An 18,671-nucleotide genomic window follows, 5' to 3' on the forward strand; every position below is an offset into this window, starting at 1 on the left:
GTGAGAGTGGGGAAACTGATTTGGCCACACTGCCTGTCTCCGTGGTCTCAGTTGTGCTGCTGTGTGTCTAAGGATAAGGAAAATGAACTTCAACTGAGAAACCTGGCTTCTAGTCCTTTCTGTACCAATAAATTCTTACAGAACCCCAGTCAATCACTTTGCCCCTGTAGGTCTCAGTACCCCCGACACAAAGGGCAATTACCTGCTTTCCTTAGCCCATAGGTTTGGGCAAAGATGGAAATGAAAGACTTTTGAGGCATCTTATACAATATATAGTTATCCCTACTGTTTCCGTTTGGTTGGTTTTGTTTTTTTTTTTTTTTTCAAGACAGGTTTTCTCTGTATAATAGCCCCAGCTGTCCTGGAGCTTGTAGACCAGGCTGGCCTCGAACTCACAGCGATTCACCTGCATCTGCCTCCTGAGTGCTGAAATTAAAGGTGTGCCTCACACCTTTAACCTGGCTCAGTTATCCCTATTTTTAATGATTTTGTTAGCCTAAGAAATGAGTTTTTGAAATGATTGCTATCTCTTTTTATAATGAAAAACAAAAACCAATAACCATGGCCAAGTGATCTCAGGCTGTGACCCTATTGCAGGATTACACGTGTGTGAACAGCTTGTGTGATGTCATATCAGATAGCATTCAAACCAAACTCGGCTGTGGAAACCCCTCTCTCACATCCCGACCTCATGTAGAAACTGTGATAAAATTGCTTTGGTGATTCCTACAAAATTGTTTTAGAAGACAAATAGGAAATAGTCACATTGCTCTGTGAGGCACGCTGTCTGTCTGTGTAGTTAGCACCTGCTGGCTTCCCCTCCCACGCCTCTGCATCCTGTCCTGGGCCCAGACTTGAGCAGCTTTTCACTACATCTGCTAAGGAGGTGGCTTCAAAGCAAATGATAAACTTTGATCAGTTAAGTCAGAGGCTTTGGTTCTTAGACAAGTGATCATACTTGGGCTCTCAAGACTGTGTCCCAGGCCAGCTTCACACAATTAGAGAGTGTTCAGTTCACAAAAGCCCTAGGAAGATCAGTTTGACCCAGCCACACTCAAGGGAGAGATTGCTGCAGGGACCTCGAAGAGACAGTCAGGGTTTGTTTGTGTGATCAACTTCAAGAAAGAGTTGTTCAGCCTTCCTGCTCCCCCTTTGTCATCTCCAGCACCCTGAAGGCTGACTCTTGCCCACACGTTAACACTGAAACTGCCACTTCTTCTATTAGCTCAGTCACAGTTTTGACTGGACGCTCTTCAGCGTTCATTTTAAGTACCTTCTCTGTTAGTCTCCTGACCTATTTTTCTAGCATTCTCCTTCTGAATAGTCCCCACCCTTGAATTCTATACCACCATAACCTTTAGTCCATCTTATTTCCCAGATTTACCAAGTGTAATTGGCTAATACAAACTGTATAGATTTCAGGTATACATGATGCTATATGCATTGTGAAATGATTGATCTTGTTTGTAACCAGTCATTTTACAGGCTACCAATGACATGTCCTGCTCACACTCCCAGTTTGAGGGCTTCCCCTGTGTCTACCAAATATAACTGTATTTCACTATAGGGGATTTGTATGGCTCAGCTAATACTACATAATGCTCTTGCTCAAGCCATAGGCCATTCATCTATCTAAAGGGTTGCTTCCTCTTAGAATCCTTTTCTACTCTTCATTTGATCTTCTTTTTTGTTCTCCTTACTTGCCTTTAATCCCAGCACTTGGGAGGCAGAGGCAGGTGGATCTCTGTGAGTCTGATGCCAGTCTGGTCTTCAGAGTGAGTTCCAGGACAGCCAGGGTTACACAGAAAGACCTCGTTTTGGGAAAACAAATAAACAGATAAGCAAGACCTAGATTTTTCTTTTTCTGTTGTTTGTCTTTCCTTTCCATTTGCTTTCCTCCTCTTCTTTGGAAAGGGAGTCTAACTTGGAAATGGTCCTTTTCTATCATGGTCACTGGCCTCACCTAGCTGTAGTGGTTAGTGAGCCGAGAGGCCTTCGGGAGTCCTTCTTATCTTAGTCTAGCTGGTTGTTCAGCTCCAGTGCTCTTCTTTCTCTCCAAAGCCTCTTGCCTAAGCTTTTCCTCATGCCACCTGTCAACAACTGAACCCAGGCCTCCACTTCCTCCTTTTCTTGGTTTACTAAACTGTAGCACCCCAAATTGTCCCCTGGCTCCCTCTTCTGCCCCAATCATCCACCTTCCACACTGATGGAGTAAATATGGTAACTTAAAAGTGACCATATTAGCCAATCTGATCGGACCTAAGACTCAGTTCCAGACTCGGGGAAGTATGATGCCCTGCGCTGGCATGTTTGAATTGTTCTAGCAAGCCAGACTTGTGTTTCAATTCATTCAATGAGTCTCTCTCTCTCTCTATCTCTCTATCTCTCTCTCTCTCTCTCTCTCTCTCTCTCTCTCTCTCTCTCCTTTTCTTCCCCCATTTTCCTTTCTTTTTTCTTCCCTCCTTCCTTCCCTACTCTAGCCCCAGGTCCTTTTTTTTTGTTGTGTAAATGCTTCCCACTGAGCTGCACTACCCAAACCTCCTTTTCCTGTCCTCTTCAGAATACTCATTTTGCACAATGCAGCAGTGGCTAGCTCTCCAGTTTCTAAGCTTCAGCTCTTTGATGCTGACGTCTGATTCTGAGGCAGAAGTCCTTCCTGTTGGAACTTTCTATGCTTATTTCTCTCTAATACTGCAAGGGCTAGGTTGTGGTAGGCCCCACAGAAACATCCTCAGCTAAGCCTGGGATGGTGAAGCATTGCTGCAATCCTAGCACTTGGGAGCCTGTGGCAAGAGATTAGTGAGTGTGACAGCATCCTGGTCCACATAGACCCTTTCTAAACAACAAACAAAAATGATAATACTAAAACAAAAATAAAACCTTCAACTTCCTGCATCTGGAAGTGACTCTCAAACTTTCTTCCCAGGAACTGTGTGCATTTATGGCGCATGCACATACGGCAGGAAAGAACCTGGACTGCTTTCTTTTTTTTTCCATTTTATTGATTTTTCTTGAGCTCTACATTTTTCTCTGCTCCCCTCCCTGCCTCTCCCCTCCCCTTCAGTACTCCCCCAAGGTCCTCCCCATGCTCCCAATTTACTCAGGAGATCTTGTCTTTTTCTACTTTCCATGTAGATTAGGTCCATGTATCTCTTAGGGTCCTCATTGTTGTCTAAGAACCTGAAGTTATAATTAAATGTTGATAACTGCTGTTTTAGTTTATAAAAAGAGTTAAACCAATGATGTGAGTGGTCTCATTTTTCAGTTGTTCTGATGCAGATTTTTAAGTCTCCTTCATCTTATTCTGCTACTCCTTTTCTCGCAAGGTAGTAACTGTTCTGTAATCAGCAACTATAAAGGGGAAATTTCTTTCTGTATATTCTACTTCAGCAACTTGTTTTGGGTGTGAATACACTTGTGGTTGTGATTTTATATTGATAATCTAGAATACAGTCATAATTTCTGCAAGGAAATTTATTTCCAGTATATATGAAAGCGTTTAACTATATCTGTATTTTGTTTGCTCTATGAAGGTCATCACAGAGACTGGTTTTTTCCTAAATATGTCTGGAGGGATTATCCATTAGAGGATACATTTTTGCTTTTCAGCACAAGAAATGAGCAAATCCCTGCCCATGTATCTTTGGCTGTCTTTCACAACCCATTTATGCGCATCCCTGCTTATCATGCATATTGAGCTATTTTTGTTTTCTTTAACATGCTGTGCTTATTTATACTCTTCCTGTGTGCGGGCTGCTTCCCTTGTCCCTCACCATTAATTTGAAGTGAAATCCCCTCCCACAAAGTATTCTCATCTGTCTTTAAACTATCATAATATTTGTCACCTCACATCATAATTGATTTATCTGACATCTCGGCCATTAGCTGCTAGAACAGAATGTATGCTTTTGTAATTTCAGAGTATTTGACATCTGAAAAACTGTAGGGAATTAGTAAATACAACTAAACTGTTTTTTTTAATGGGATCAAAAGGGAAAGAGTAAAACATTTTTAGCTGGAAGAATAGTGCTAAGATGGGTTCGGGCTGGAGAGATGGCTCAACAATTAAGAGCCTTGTGGACCTGGGTTTGATCCCCAGCACCATGGTGGCTAACAAGCATCTGTAACTCCAGCTTCAAGGAATCCAATTCCCTTTTCTGACCTTCTTTGACAGCAAGCACACGTGTAGTACATATACATGCAGGCAAAAACCAAAATACTCAAACACATTTTTTTTTTTAAAAAAAAAGGAAGAATAGGAGGAAAGGGCTGAGGAGGAAGAAAAGGAGGAAGAGGAGGACTGGCTAGCCCTGCTAGTGATGCAAGTCAGAATATATTTGTTTTGAAACTTATTCCACTCCTTTAATAATCTCTCTTTCCTCTGGAGTCAGTTCCACTTGCTTGTTTTGTCCCTTCTTTTTCACACTGTCTGCTTTCTTGAAATGGCTAGTGATCTTTAGCTGTCTATCTATAGCCTTTGTTTTAAAGCCAGGTTTCATTAGGGAGCCATGGCAGGCCTGAATCCATGTAGACCTGCCTCATGAGTGCTGGGACTTGTAGGTGTGTGTGTACAGCCATACCCTGTTAGTATTCTGGTCTTATTTATGAGTGAAAAACTGTGTTGGTTTTTATGGGTAGGTGGCAGGAGTTTTCTCCATAATTGTGTTTCCCCTACAAATGGCTCTCTGCAATCGGAGGGCTAGCTGAAGCATCTGTTTAAGGGTGTAGGGCCGGCCTGTCAATAAACAGGCTTCCCTTTAGTCTATGTGAGTAGAGAGACGGGAAAACCAGGAATTCTCTCCAACTGATAAAAGAAGGGGGGTTTTATTCCCCCGCCCCTGGAGGTTGAGTTTGGATACGAGTAGTTTTGACTCATTGATGCTGTTTTCTTCCCATCTTCAGAATTCCACCTAGATTCCCTCCTTTCAGACAACTATAGCCCAAGGGCAAATACTAAAAGCTGATGCTAACAAAAATATCCCTAGGGGACATACAGTCATGTTCTAGAGTGTAACCAAAAGCAGTGGCAATAGCTTGTCATACCATGGGCGGGGCAGTCTGTGGGACCTCATTGACCAACAAGTCTAAAGTGGGTAACTCATTTTTGTCATGGGGATTTTTGTTAGTTCTGTGGTTTCTAGTAGAAGGGGCATTATTGTTTCCTTATACAGCAGCCCCATTTAAAAACTCAGAAACAGCTGACCTGAGCTAGTGGGAGCTCACCACCTGACAGAGGGGGACCCTGCATGGGACTGAACTAGGCCCTCCGAATGTGGGTGACAGTTGTGTGGCTTGGGCAGTGTGTGTGGCTTTTTGGAGCCTATTTCCTATGGAGGGATACCTTGCTCAACCTAGACACAAGGAGGAGGGCCTTGGTCCTGCCTCAAGTGACAGACTTTGTTGACTCTCCATGGAAGGTTTCACCTTCTCTGAGGAATGGATGGGGGTGGGGTGGGGTGAAGGTAGGGGGAGCGGAAGGAGGGAAAAGGGAACTGGGATTGGTATGTAAAATAAAAATAAAAGATTGTTTAAAAAATACTCTGTGTGTGTGTATGTGTGTGTGTGTGTATGTATGTGTGTTTATTGTAAGTTTCTACAGTAGTGACTTTTAACAGGATTTTTCAGAAGGTCTTAGTTTTAGTGATCCCCATACTCCCTCCTCTATCCCTGCTTCCCATCCTCCATACCATCTAACCCTTCCTGTTCTAGTATTCTCCTTCCTCTCTTTATGTCTCTCTATTCTACATTTCCTCCCTCCTGCATAGCCTCTTATTCATCCCCTGACCCTTTTGAGTACTCTGAGTGAAACACACACATCTAACAATTCAAAACTCATATTCACAAATGAGAAAAAATGGGACATTTGTCTTTCTGAGTTAACATGCCTGGGATAATTGTTTCTGGTTACATCCATTAACCTGTGAATTTCAAACTTTCATTTTTATTAACAGCTTCATAACATTTAATTGCAAAATGTAACTCATTTTCTTTATCCACTCATCAGCTGATGTTTCAACTGCTTCCATTTCCAGGCTATTGTGAATAGACCAGCAATGAGCATGGGTGAGCAAGTGCTGCTATAGTAAGACATAGAAAACTTTGGGAATATCTCTGAGAGTGGTATAGCCAGATTACATGGTAGATCTATTTCTAGTTTTTTTGGCGAACCTCTACACTGATTTCCATGGTGGCTACAACACCTTGCTCTCTTACCAGCAGTGAATAGGTATTCTCCTTTTCCCACATCCACACCAACATTTGCTCAAGCCAGATCAAATCCAGGCATGTAGAGGGAGGTGGGTAGAAAGTTCCACCCCTAGCTGAAGAACTACTGGAAACTGATAGCCACTGGGAAATAAACAGTTTCTTTAATAGTGTGACTTGTGATAAGTCAACTACCCTTCCATGGAAAGTCACACATTTAAGACAATATAAACAAAACAAATTGGATTTGGTGAGTAAAAGGAGGCCACAATGCTGGTCGGGGAGTGAAGAAAGGTGGATCTAGGAGATGAGAGAGGAGGGGCGAATATGATTAAAATGAACTTTGTGGAATTCTCAAAGAACTAATTCAAAACCATAAAACAAAATTCTAGATATTATGTTTGTGGATTATGCCAATACAATATTCTGAATGCCTTTCTCATGTGAGGTCTTGTCACACGACTTAGTTACTGCAAGACTGGGTTCATAAAGTAAGACTACTCTTCACTTTATGTTCTCTCTCTCTCTCTCTCTCTCTCTCTCTCTCTCTTTCTCTCTCTCCTACTTATCCCTCTCCCCACCATGACTTAAGCAGTACAGGGTCTTTCTATCATCTGGATTTTTTTTAAAAAAAACTGTTTTAATTGGAACACAAAGTAAAAGGTTTCTTTATGGCATTTCTTACATATTTTGTGTTGATTGATCCTTCTTCTTCACTCTGTTCCCCATATCCCTCATTCAGGTGTCTTATCATGCCAATGACAGGAGCCCCCATGCTACTTCATATTCTGTGTAATCCAAATGTCACTCAAAGGCTATTTTCTTAAGGCTTCCTCCCCAGCAGATAGTGCTGTTAAAATGCCACAAAAACTTGAGGTGGCAGACATCCTTGGAGGAAGTAATGCACGGGAGAATGCTTTGGGAAATTATTATTGTGTCCTCAGGTCCTGCTATATCTCCTTTTGCTCCCTATCATGAGTAATCTTTGCTGAACCGCATGCTTCCTGATAGGATGATTTCCTTCATCAGAGGTCTGTAGCAATACAGCCAATCAACAGTGAACTGAAACCTCCGAAACCATGAGCCCAAATCAACTTTTCTTCCTTTAATGTGTTTGCCTCAGTTGCTTTTTCAAAGCAGCAGAAAGTTAAGTAGCACAATTCCTTACCTTCTGTGGCTATTTAATCTTGGATTTCTCGACATTCAAAACTAAGAGCCAAAATGTCCCTGTCCCCTTTTCTGATAAATTACTCAGTTTCAAATATTCTGCTGTAGCATCAGACAAAACTGTTGGAAGCATGCACTGGGAAGGCTACAACTGTCCCCTTTGTATGAGTGGTGTACCATAATGTATTTATCTGCTATTCTATTGATGAGACTTTATAGATATATGTATATATATATACATATATGTGTGTATTTTTAAATGGAAAAAACATTTAATTAAAAATATATTTTTACTCACTTCATAGGGATTGTCACATGCACCAACCAAACATAAGAAGGCCAAATTTCAGAGGGCCCTTGACAGAAAGTGTATTATCTTTACTTTTATGTCTTTTTTTCTAATAGTATATTTGTTTTTTATTAATTAATTAAATATACTATTAGCATTAAATTATTTAATTAAATTATTTATTTAAATAATTTAATTAAATAATTAAATTATTTAATTAAATTATTTATTTAAATAATTTAATTAAATAATTAAATTATTTAATATTATATTAAATATACTAATAGTATATTTGTGCCATAATAAATACACCGTACTTAAGTACTCATTTAAATATTTTTCAGGTATTTTTCATAGGGCCCAGAAGGCCAAAATTCATATGTATCTTAACCATGGGCAATCAACCTGTAACCTCAAAAACATACCACACTCTATTTTTTTCATAGGGCCCAGAAGGCCAAAATTCATATGTATCTTAACAATGGGCAATCAAACTATAACCTCAAAAACACACCACACTTTCCATTATTTAGATCAAGTCATAACAAATAATTTGTTTTATATATGCACTTTATTCAAAGCCCTATATCACATTGTTAAGCCCCCAATGAAAAGTTCCTTATGGCCTTAAGAATTTGGGTTGTACCATGGGAGATTCTCCATGTGGCTCCAAAGCACAAAGTTACAACTGTGTGATCTCTGGTTGTTTCCATCCAAGATGCTGTATTTTCTGACTACATCAGCAAGAAGCAATTTCTCAAGTCAATTCCCCTGAATCTGTTCAATTGGTTAAATCAATGTCAACTGAGTGCACACCGTGGGCTAAGAGACGAGCTCAACCTGGGGATACAAAAACAAGATGAACTTGAGAATGGAACTATATGTGACAGACACAAACCCCGGCAATGTCAGATACAGAAGCCACACCAAAGCTAAGGATAAGAACCTACTCAGGAGCATGGAACTGGAGGACTATTAGGAAAGGCTTCCTTGGGGAAAGGATACCTGGCATAAGTTTGCAACAAAATCTCAGAGCTGAGTGTTCTTCTGTTTCCCTTGGCTTTTATGACATGGGACATGTCCTCATTTCCAGTCTTAAGAATATTCTAGTTGCTTCTATTTACTCTGACATTCCAATGGCCCAGAAGAAGGAATGTAGGAAAGGACTGGGGATACCCCCTCCAGCATAGTCAAAGGAAGTTGGGAATGCGAGAGCTTAGAGTGTTGGGGTGGCTTTAGTTTCCACTCATTTTCCTTAACGGGACCAGAATCCTCAATATCCATATCCACCAGCAATACACATCTCCATAGCCTTCATTCAAGGTATCCAAGGTGAACTTTCATTCATTTTGGGGGTTGGTTTAGACAGGGGCTCACTATGCAGTCCAGGCTGGCCTCGATCTCACAATCACCTTTGCCTCATCCTGAATGCTGAGATTATATTCATATGACATGACACCCAGCTAAGAATAACTTTCTTCTTGGTTCTATTGTAAATTTTAAAATAACATTTGTTTATTTGTGTGTGTGTGTGTGTGTGTGTGTGTGTGTGTACATGCACGACCAGAGTATGAATGTCAAAGGACAGTTTTTAGGAATTGATCTGTCCTCCTACCATGGAGATTCTGGTGGATAACACTTAGGTCTTCAGGCTTGGTAGCAAGGACCTTTAACTTGTGAGCTGACTTGCTTGTCAGATCTCTCCAGGATGTGCATTTTGTAAGAAAATGGGCTCTATGTACTGGTGTGCTTAGACACGAAACCATGGCTACTACTGAGAAGTAAAGTAGAAGCTTGAAGGGGACAAATTGTACCTTTTTGTTCTATATTCACTATGATCTTTCAGTTATTGTAATAGCAAGCAATTTTACCTTCATGACAAGTCATTTCTGGCAACCTATACATTGAAGTGAACCTTCATGTACAGAAAAGGACACAAATAATAAACCAAAAGAATTTTCATAAAGTAGACACCCTCATTGTAGTCATTATTCAGATTTTAGTCCTATTACTATTTCAGAAGCATTTTTCATCTCACAGTGCCAACTGCCTTTATGTCTTCTACAACCGAAGAATACTGTTGGCAGACAGGCTTTTCCCAGCTTCTTGTCCTTCTAGCATTTGGGATCATTTACATTATTTATCTTAGTCATTCTTATAGGTAATATATATAGTATTGTCTTATTTTAGTTCTCATTTGTATTTTCTGTTTCTTGGCTTCATGGGGTTTTATGTATTTTATTTAAATATTTTAAAACTGATTTATAACTTTTATTTTAAAAATATGTGTGTTTACATGTAGATATGTGCACACGTGGGCACAGTACCCACGGAGACCAGAGAGAGATTTGGAGTTAGAGGTGGCTGGGAGCCACCCAACATAGACACTGGAATACAGTCTTTTGGAAGAGCAATAAAGCTCTTAACCGCTGAGCCATCTCTCCAGCCCTGTCTAGTACCAAATGAGAAGACTACCCAAGGCCCATATTGTGTGCAAGGTATAGTGTACGGTCATCAGTGTTCTCTCCCTGCCCTGTTTAGAAATCATGAAAACAGCATCAGTGGGAGACGGTGTCCTTAGGACAGTCAGTCAATGGCTTATAGCTGAAGGAGAATGTGCCTTCTCTCCCTCTGTCTTTGTGAGGGGGAACTTTCATAGGTGTGTATTAAAGGTAAACGTCTATCTTCTAAACAACTGCAACACACACTTCTCCCCTTAAATACAAGGAGAACATCTTCCTCCAAGGGAAACTTGGAAGAAATTTCTAGCCATAACAGGGCTTTTAGAAATCATCACACCTTCTATAGGGCTATAACAGTGTATCTAGCAGAAAGACACTGTCGTCATGACATTTTCCTAATGATTCCAAAAGGTTCTTCCATTGATATTCCCCATGAAAGGACCACCCAGGGAACCTAGCTATAATGGATAGGCTGTCATTGAATCATTGCCGAGCCTTCGGCAAGTACTGGGCTCTCTGATAGTTCTGTAGATCCATAGTGAAGGAAGAAAAAACTGTTAGCCCCAGAGCTAGGAAAAGCAACACATTAGACAGCTACTGATGAGGGTATGTGTGTCAGGAACATGAAAGAAGGGGTGGCGGGGGGGGGGGGAGAAGGGAGAGAGCCAGGCAAGGTTCCTGAGAAGAATTAACACCAGAGCTTCTGGGGAGTTTTCGGGGCTAGGGAGGAATGCAGTGGGAGTATGGGGTATAGGGATGGGCAGCATTTGGAAGGACCCAGAGGCTGGAGGTCAGGAAATCTATCTCCACTTGGTCCAGTATTCTTGGGATCAAAGCTTTACTCTGGGATCTTCACAGCAAGAATATGGATAATCAGGTCTAACGGCTGCCTTTACTTTTCTTTTCTTTTCTTTTTTTAGTAATCTTTTTGTTCCGTGGTTAAGTGTGTCAGGGACTGAGTACCCTGCAGACAGGGGTACATTATTGGTACCTATTTTCTTGACAGGTAAGCCCGACATGAACATTTCAGACTTGCCTGGGTGTTTTAGCCCGCCTTTAAAGTTTTAAATCCCCACTGGATCAGGATCAGCCTGCCTGTTGCAAATTCCTCTGGGGCTCAAAAATGCCCTTAAGCTATAACTTCCGTATCCAGACATCTTCCCATATAGCTTTTCTCTGCCCACCCTCAGATTCCACTACCCTAAGCTTCCTTCTTGATTTAACTTGTGAGAGAGACCCCCTTTCCTGTTCTCTCTTCTTCTCTCTCAATTTCCACTACCATATATGAGGTTGCCCTCTTAGCTCTGGTTTCTCCCATGATCCCTTCCTGACAACTTCTGGTGGGGGCATTGCTTCTGAAATGTGTTCTCTGCTCCCAACCCAGCCTCAAGTTGTCCTTGTCCTAGAAGCCCATCTTCCAGTGAGATCCTGACTTAGGAGACCTCTGGTTCTGCCACCAGTGTCCCCTATGGTCGTCCTTATGTTTTCTTTATAAATGGGGAAACTGAGGTTCAGAGAAAGGGAATGACTTACCAAGTCAGGCAGCAAAGGAGTCACATGGCTGAAAGGAGCCTGAGTCTTCTGGTTTCCAGCCTCGTGTTGTTTTCCAGAAAGCAGACTGCCTGTTTCGAGGCTCAGGGCTTCAGTGCAGAGGCAGCAGCTCCCACCCACTGCTGGTACTGTGTGCCCATCTCTCAGCACTCCCTGCATGAGCTACTTCATTACTACCGACCAGAGCTGGTCCATCTGTGTTTCTGACTCAGCAGTCTAAGCAAAGGACATCTAGTCATGTCTTTAGATGATTAAGGAAACATGGGGACAGGAAACATTTTTTTTCTAGTTGGGTAGGAGGTGGTGGTGGTGCAAAAGAAGGTGGAGACATTCAACTGAATAGTAAGATTATAATGGCAAGTGATCTCTCAACATAAGATATACCAGGGTGGGGAGCATTATATTAAAAGATGTAAGGATATCCATTTGATGTATTAAGTCAACAAAGTACTTTTACTAACCAGCGTAGAGGTGCTCATGATAGTGGAAATATCATGGCAAAAATAGGGTGTTCCTATAAATCCTCTTTTGTAAAAATATGAGAAGTAGTTATGAGTAGTAGTTAGAAAGTATCTAAGTTTTCCTTCTATTTTCATCTTTGCATCCACGCCAATTTTTGTCCACAAGCCAATGGTTGGAAAGTGCCACTTAACAGGGGCTTTCCGAGATGTAGTGCGACAGGTGCTCCTTTGTATTGAGAGCTTCTCTCCTCCGCTGCACTGTGCCGCAGTCCACCATGCCGTATGGGTTAAGTGGCAGCTTTTGAAGGTTCCCACTGGAGTGGACATTCACGTCCAACCTAATGGCCCTGGTTCTGAATATCAAAATATCGTCTGACTGAGGAGAGCAGGAATTTCCAGTGATCCTTATAGCTGCTAGGTCGCTCTTGGGGTGGGGTAACCAACCCCACGAAAGCATGGCTCAAAAAGTAGTGGGGGTGACACTTTCATGGGGTTGAAGACGGTCCTCTAACATTCAAATCCACGCAGGACCTGTTTATGCCATCTTATTGAGAAGTATTCTTGGCAGATGTTGCTAGTTAAATTGAGATGATGTCATACTAGGGGAGGGTGGGCTCCAATTCAATAGCTGTTATCCTGATTACAGAGGCAAATTTGTACTTGCTCTTAGCTAAAAGGCCAATAAGCAATAGAGGGGACAAGTTAGACCCGGGTGCACGTGCGTTCGTGCACATGCATGCACATACACAATCACATTAGACACATGCAGAGGTAGCTGTAGTTTAGAGACAAGTTGCTAAGAGCCAGAGATCTTCAGGAAACCAGAAAGAGGAAGCTAGGAAGCCCCCTTAGAGTCTTCAGAGATAGGGTAACCTTGCAGACACCCTGGGTTTAGACTTTTGGTTCCCTAGGCTACACTGTTGTTTTAGGGACCCTAGTTAATGGTAACTTGTTCTGCTAACCCTTGAAAGCAGACAAAATACTTCCATAGAACAAACTGGCCCGTCTTCTGAAAAATGCTCCTGGAATGGCAGAGGTGGAAGATGCTTAATGGGGGCCCACTCTCTGCAGAAGCACCGTGTGTTTCCTTAGATGATTCTGTATACTGGGGTGTGCCTGAGCAGGGCAACAAGTGGAAAAGGCCCTCCAGACTTCATAGTGATAAGTTTGAAGTATCTTTGTCCTTTTGCTTTAACTCAAATTGCTAAAATTTCCCCAGATGAATATATATTATTTGCACAAAATTATCTATCTATAGCTGTAATACATATCCGTAGCTGTATCAACTTAACCCATTTATGTTATCAACGACTCCTATTCTTGTGAATTTGGACAGCACTTCCAAGTGAGACAGTCCTAGAGTAACTTCACTAGGCTAGGAACTACTTTATAGATGGTGAGTGTGGGCAATCAAATTGTACCTTTATGTAATATGTGGTACTCCTCAAAAAGCTCACATCTATATCCATTTATCTGTTTAAGCCGAAAGCTCTCTGACAGATAAGGAATCCGGGATCCTAACAGCTGTTAAGCAAACGTCTCATAGGTCTTAATGCTTGCTCCAGAACTAACTTCTAGAACAACAGTTCTCAAACTATGGGTTGCATATCCTGCATATCAGATAGATACATTATGATTCATAACAATAGCAAAACTACAGTTATCAAGTAGCAATGGAATAATTTTATGGCTGGGGGAGTCACCACTGCACGAGGAAATGTATTAAAGGGTCCTGGCATTAGGAAGGTTGAGAATCACGGGTCTAGAATGTAAGCTATGGAAAAGCAGGACTTTCGCCTGTCTTGTTCATAAATTTGTCTTCCTTGCTTGGAGTAATTCCCGGAATATAGTAAGTTCAGCACCTTTTCCTTTGAGAAAATCTATAATTGCATTGCAATGAAAGTAGGCTTCTCCTGGGTTGGTTTAAACCAGGCTCCGGCATTCTGCTAAAGATGAGCAGGGCTGCTGAGGGGATCTGCTAGTACTTTCCCATTTCCGTCCTTCCAGTCCGTGACCTTTGCCCCAGACTAGAGAGAGCTCAGTTCATTGTTCCGGCTCATATAACCTGCAGGGAGGCTTCTGTGTCGGCAATGCGTGATGGAGGGAAGCACTGGCAAGGCCCCAGGAGGATTTACACTCGGAAGCGCCCTAGAGGCCGCCTGGGCAGGAGAGGCAATACTTCTAAATCCTCCTGGGAAACTAGCCAGTGAGAAAGTCCAGGAAGCTTGTAGCTCCTCCCCCTCCTCTGGAAGGGGTGGGGTGTGACTACTGTCTGCTCTGACTCCACAAGGTAGAAAGAGAGGGCGGAGCCCGGGAAAATCCTCAAGGCGGCCTATAGGATACTTTTGTGGACAGCAGGGAATTCTGGAGACCCCTTAGCATTTCACAGTCGCCCTCTTCTGCGCTTTTCTACATGTGACGCAGAGAGGAAAAGTTTAAGGAGGAAAAAGGGTGAAGCGATTTTAAGAAAGGTGCCTTTCAAAAACACCGTTGTATTAATGAGGGACAATTTGTCGGTGATAGCCAAAGATTTTTGGGAGTTCACACATTTCTGAACCCAGGTAAGGTCGTACACATTTTGATAAAGGATATCTTCTAGAACCTTCGAGATGCCCTAAGGTGAGAGGAGTCTCCAGAGTGTTTTCCTGCTTCGCCCGCATTGCTTATTTTTGCTACCCGACTTCTAGGCTCACTGTGCCGGTTAATATTTGTCACAGATTAAAGTTCATGCTCCTTGCTGCTCCACCGAAGCCTCAGACAGGACAGAATGAGCATTGGGGAAGATAGAGGTGCTCTTTTTTTTTTAACCACACATCTCATGTTAGGAACTGGGGATCCTGAAGGGCTTTCATAAGATAAAAAGAAAGGAGAACAGTCAGGGAGCCCACAGGAAATCCCTAACCCAGAGCCTTTCTCTCCTACCAAAGATCTGGGCCTAGATTCCTGGGGCATCATCTGCATTTCTTTTGAGATACTTAACTATATAAGCTGAGGCAAAGAAATATTCTTGTAGAGGTCTCTTTCCCGCTTTTAGAGTACTGTATAAAAGGGGCAGTTTCTTCTTTTTTCTTTCTTTCCGTTTGTTTGTTTGTTTCTTTTTGAATTGAGACAAAGTCTCACTCTGTAGCCCAGTATGGCTGTGTACACGAGACTGGCCCTGAACTTGTGATTTTCTTCCCATGCCCACACTGCCGAGATTACAGCCACGTACCGTCACCTATGGCAAGGAATGAGCTCTGAAAAACGAGGAACATACTAGGGAGGGGGAGATGAAAGGAATTAATTCTGTTAAAGATATGTTCCCTAGGAACTTGGTGCTCTGCCACATAACCATTGTGTATGAGATATGAGTCCCAGCCAGATGTGGTGGTACATACCAGAAATCCCAATACTCTGGAGGCTGAGGCAGGAGGGCAGCAAATTCAAGGTCATTCTGAGGTACACAGAGAATTTGACTCAGTAGAATAAAACATAAAGAAACCCAAAGTGCCAATCTAGACTGTCACTAATGTGCCTGGACCTAAAAAACTACTTCACGTTGTCACTTAACGTTTAGTGCTCCTGTTATCCAGGTCCTTCACATCTTCCTTCTCCTTCCACTTCCCTTTTCTGAGATAGCAGCTTACTATGCAGTCTAAGCGAGCCTGGGATTCACAGGAATTCTCCCACAGCCTCCAAAGAGCTGGAATTACAAGCACAGGCCGCTAACTTCTTAAGCAAAATGCCTCTCTCAAAATCTGCTCTCAAATGTCTGGGTTTGTTCAGCTTGGGGACTGTAAGAATTTTTCCAGTGATGTGAAACTTGGACATGTCCCTCACAGAGCTGGGGAACAATGGTACTGACTGCATCTTCAGAGCCAGCTCCTCTGAAACCGGAAATGTGAACAAAGCTGACTTAGTGCTAATACTTTCTCTTACTCCTGTAAGAAAGAGGAAAGACTGCATTCGTTAGCTGTGATGTGAGAAACCACAGTAGAGGTTTTGTAAAGAGGAGCATTTGTGGCTTTTGCACAAGTTATTCCTAAACGAAGGCTGGGGACAGCATATGCCACTTTTCAAAGTCGCATCTGGATTGGTGTTTCACTGAAATGGAGACCTTTGAGCAAGACCGGAAAAACGAAATCTATGTTTCATGACCTTGGCAGGAAAGAAAGAGTTGCACGGTGGAACATTCTAGAGCAGCAGACTCAAACCATGGCCCGGAAGAACAGTAGGCCTTTTGGGATAGGAGGGGGCCAGACAGGGAAAATCTAATGCCCAATAAGGTTTCTGATAGTTTTCCACTCTCCCCCCTCCCTACCTGCTCACCCACTTCTGCAGACCTCAGATACCACCTCTAGCCTAGCGTGAGGGCTCGGATCAAATAGCCAGGAAAGGAGAGGCAGAGGAAAGAAAGAATTTAAAAGATGCCAATTTGAGGAAGTCCAGAGCTTTTTGAACCATAAAGTTACCTGCAAAAACACTGATTCTATATTGAGTGTCCAGCTGTCCTGACAGTTCCCCTAGTTGAGCCAGGCATAGAGACATAGTCCTAGAAGTCAATGCTGGTTCAGAAACTATCCAGACTGAGCTAAGAAAGACATGAGAACTTTGCTACAGACACATACAAATACATGGCTCTTTGACAGACTAACTTAACCCCTTTATGAGAAGCTGCCTTACAACCAAGAACCCCCTGACTGTCCCTCTTCCCACCTTCCCTCACATGCACAGAAAGGGGGTTTCCCTGAAATTTTCTTACCCCTCATAGAAGGCCTCCAGTGGAAGGGAACACAATTGCCTTCTAGTCTCCTCTCTGAAATTCCATTTACTCTAACAGGCTGAAATCAGCACGGGAATGCCTAGAGAAAGTCACCAAGTCTAGGTAGACTTTATGTTGCCTCTTGTTTGGTTGAAATCATTTCCAAAGAGGATTATTTTCAAACTGTAGTCTGTGCCCTGGACACACCCACTCCCCTTGAAAGCCAGCCATTGTCTACGATCCCATTTCCTTCTCTTCCTATGAAGGCATTTGAGCCTCAACTGTCCTACCTGCTCCTGTTGGGCCCTTTTGAGTTTGAAATTCTGTGTGACTCTGGAAGACATGTGCAGACGAATGCATCTGTCCACCCAGTTTTCTGTATTGGGGTGGCGTCAGTCTGCTGCAGCAAACCTTCAGCGATGGAGGGACAAGTCCCTTGCTGACTGCGGCTGTCACTAGTGAATAAGTGACCGAGAGGAGCAAAGAATGAAGTTATGCCATTTACGGAAAAGAGGGCGTCAGTGAAAGTACTCATATGAAGCCAGTTAAGCCAATCCAAGGAAGAGAACTATGTGTTTCCCCCATTTGAAGTTCCTGGGTCTTATATAGCTGAATAAAAGTTTCTATGGTACTCAGCATTGGGTACATATGATATGAAAGCAGAAGTAGGGGACAAAAAGGCCCATCACAAGGGATGAGGGATAAAAACCAGGAGGGTAGGGGATTCAGGAGAAAGTATACTCTATATGCAACATGTGCATGTATGCAAGCTTGAAATATTCTACCATAAGAGAAAAGAAGCTGTAGATGGAGGTGATCACAACGCCCTTTGCTGTGTTTCTTGAGCTACTTTAGGCTCCATGGACTACATTAGGAATGTTTTTAAGTAGCCAGGTCTCCTAAACAGCATCAGGCTCAAGGAATTTCATGAATAAGTTATTTTCTTTTGGGCCACAAAGAAGCGATACACAGAAATTCTCGGTTGTTTCTGTTTAATTTCCCTGTAAAATAACTTAGCTTTTAAAGAATAAACTCTAATGAACAAGCAGGTAAGTTGTCATACCAGGATACCTCTGTGCAAAAAATAAAACCTCGCATAAAATGTCTCCTGCAGAATGCTATCATTTGCACAAGGCATGCCAAAATAGCTGGGCATGCTGGTGCATGCTGGCTTTTCTAAACTCATTTACTCTTTCATACATACATATACACAAACATGGACATAGACATACTTAGGTAGGTTGTCCTGGGCAGAAGAAAATAGGCTGAGAAAGTCATGCGGAGCAAGCCAGTAAGCGACATCTCTGTTTCAGTTCCTGCCTCCGGGTTCCTGACTTGAGTTAATGTCCTGACTTCCCTCAGTGATGGACTGTGACTTGGGAGTTGTAAGGCCAAGTAAACCCCTTCCTCCCCTATGTTGCTTTGAGTCAGTGTTTAATCACAGCAATAAAAATAAAGTTATGCAGATTCAATAATAATCTACAGAGAGTGCTACTCAAAGCATTCAGCTGTCCGTCCACCTTATTTTCTTGCCTATGTAACATACATTAATATTGCTGAGAACACTAAGATGTTGTAATAGGAGCAGCGGGGCTGCATCCCCAGCACCCCGGCCGCCTGGCTACCTTATGCCCGAAATAACAACACACAAACTGTATTCATTTCAACACTGCTTGGCCCATTTCTACCTAGCCTCTTCTAGGCTAATTCTCATACCTGGACTAGCCCATTTCTAATTATGTGTGTAGCCCACAAGGTGGCTTACCAGGGAGATTCTAGCCTACTTCCATCCTGGG

Source organism: Microtus oregoni, unplaced genomic scaffold (assembly GCF_018167655.1).
Source record: "Microtus oregoni isolate MIOR12 unplaced genomic scaffold, Mior012 000052F_ref0000163, whole genome shotgun sequence".
Lineage (NCBI taxonomy): Eukaryota > Metazoa > Chordata > Mammalia > Rodentia > Cricetidae > Microtus > Microtus oregoni.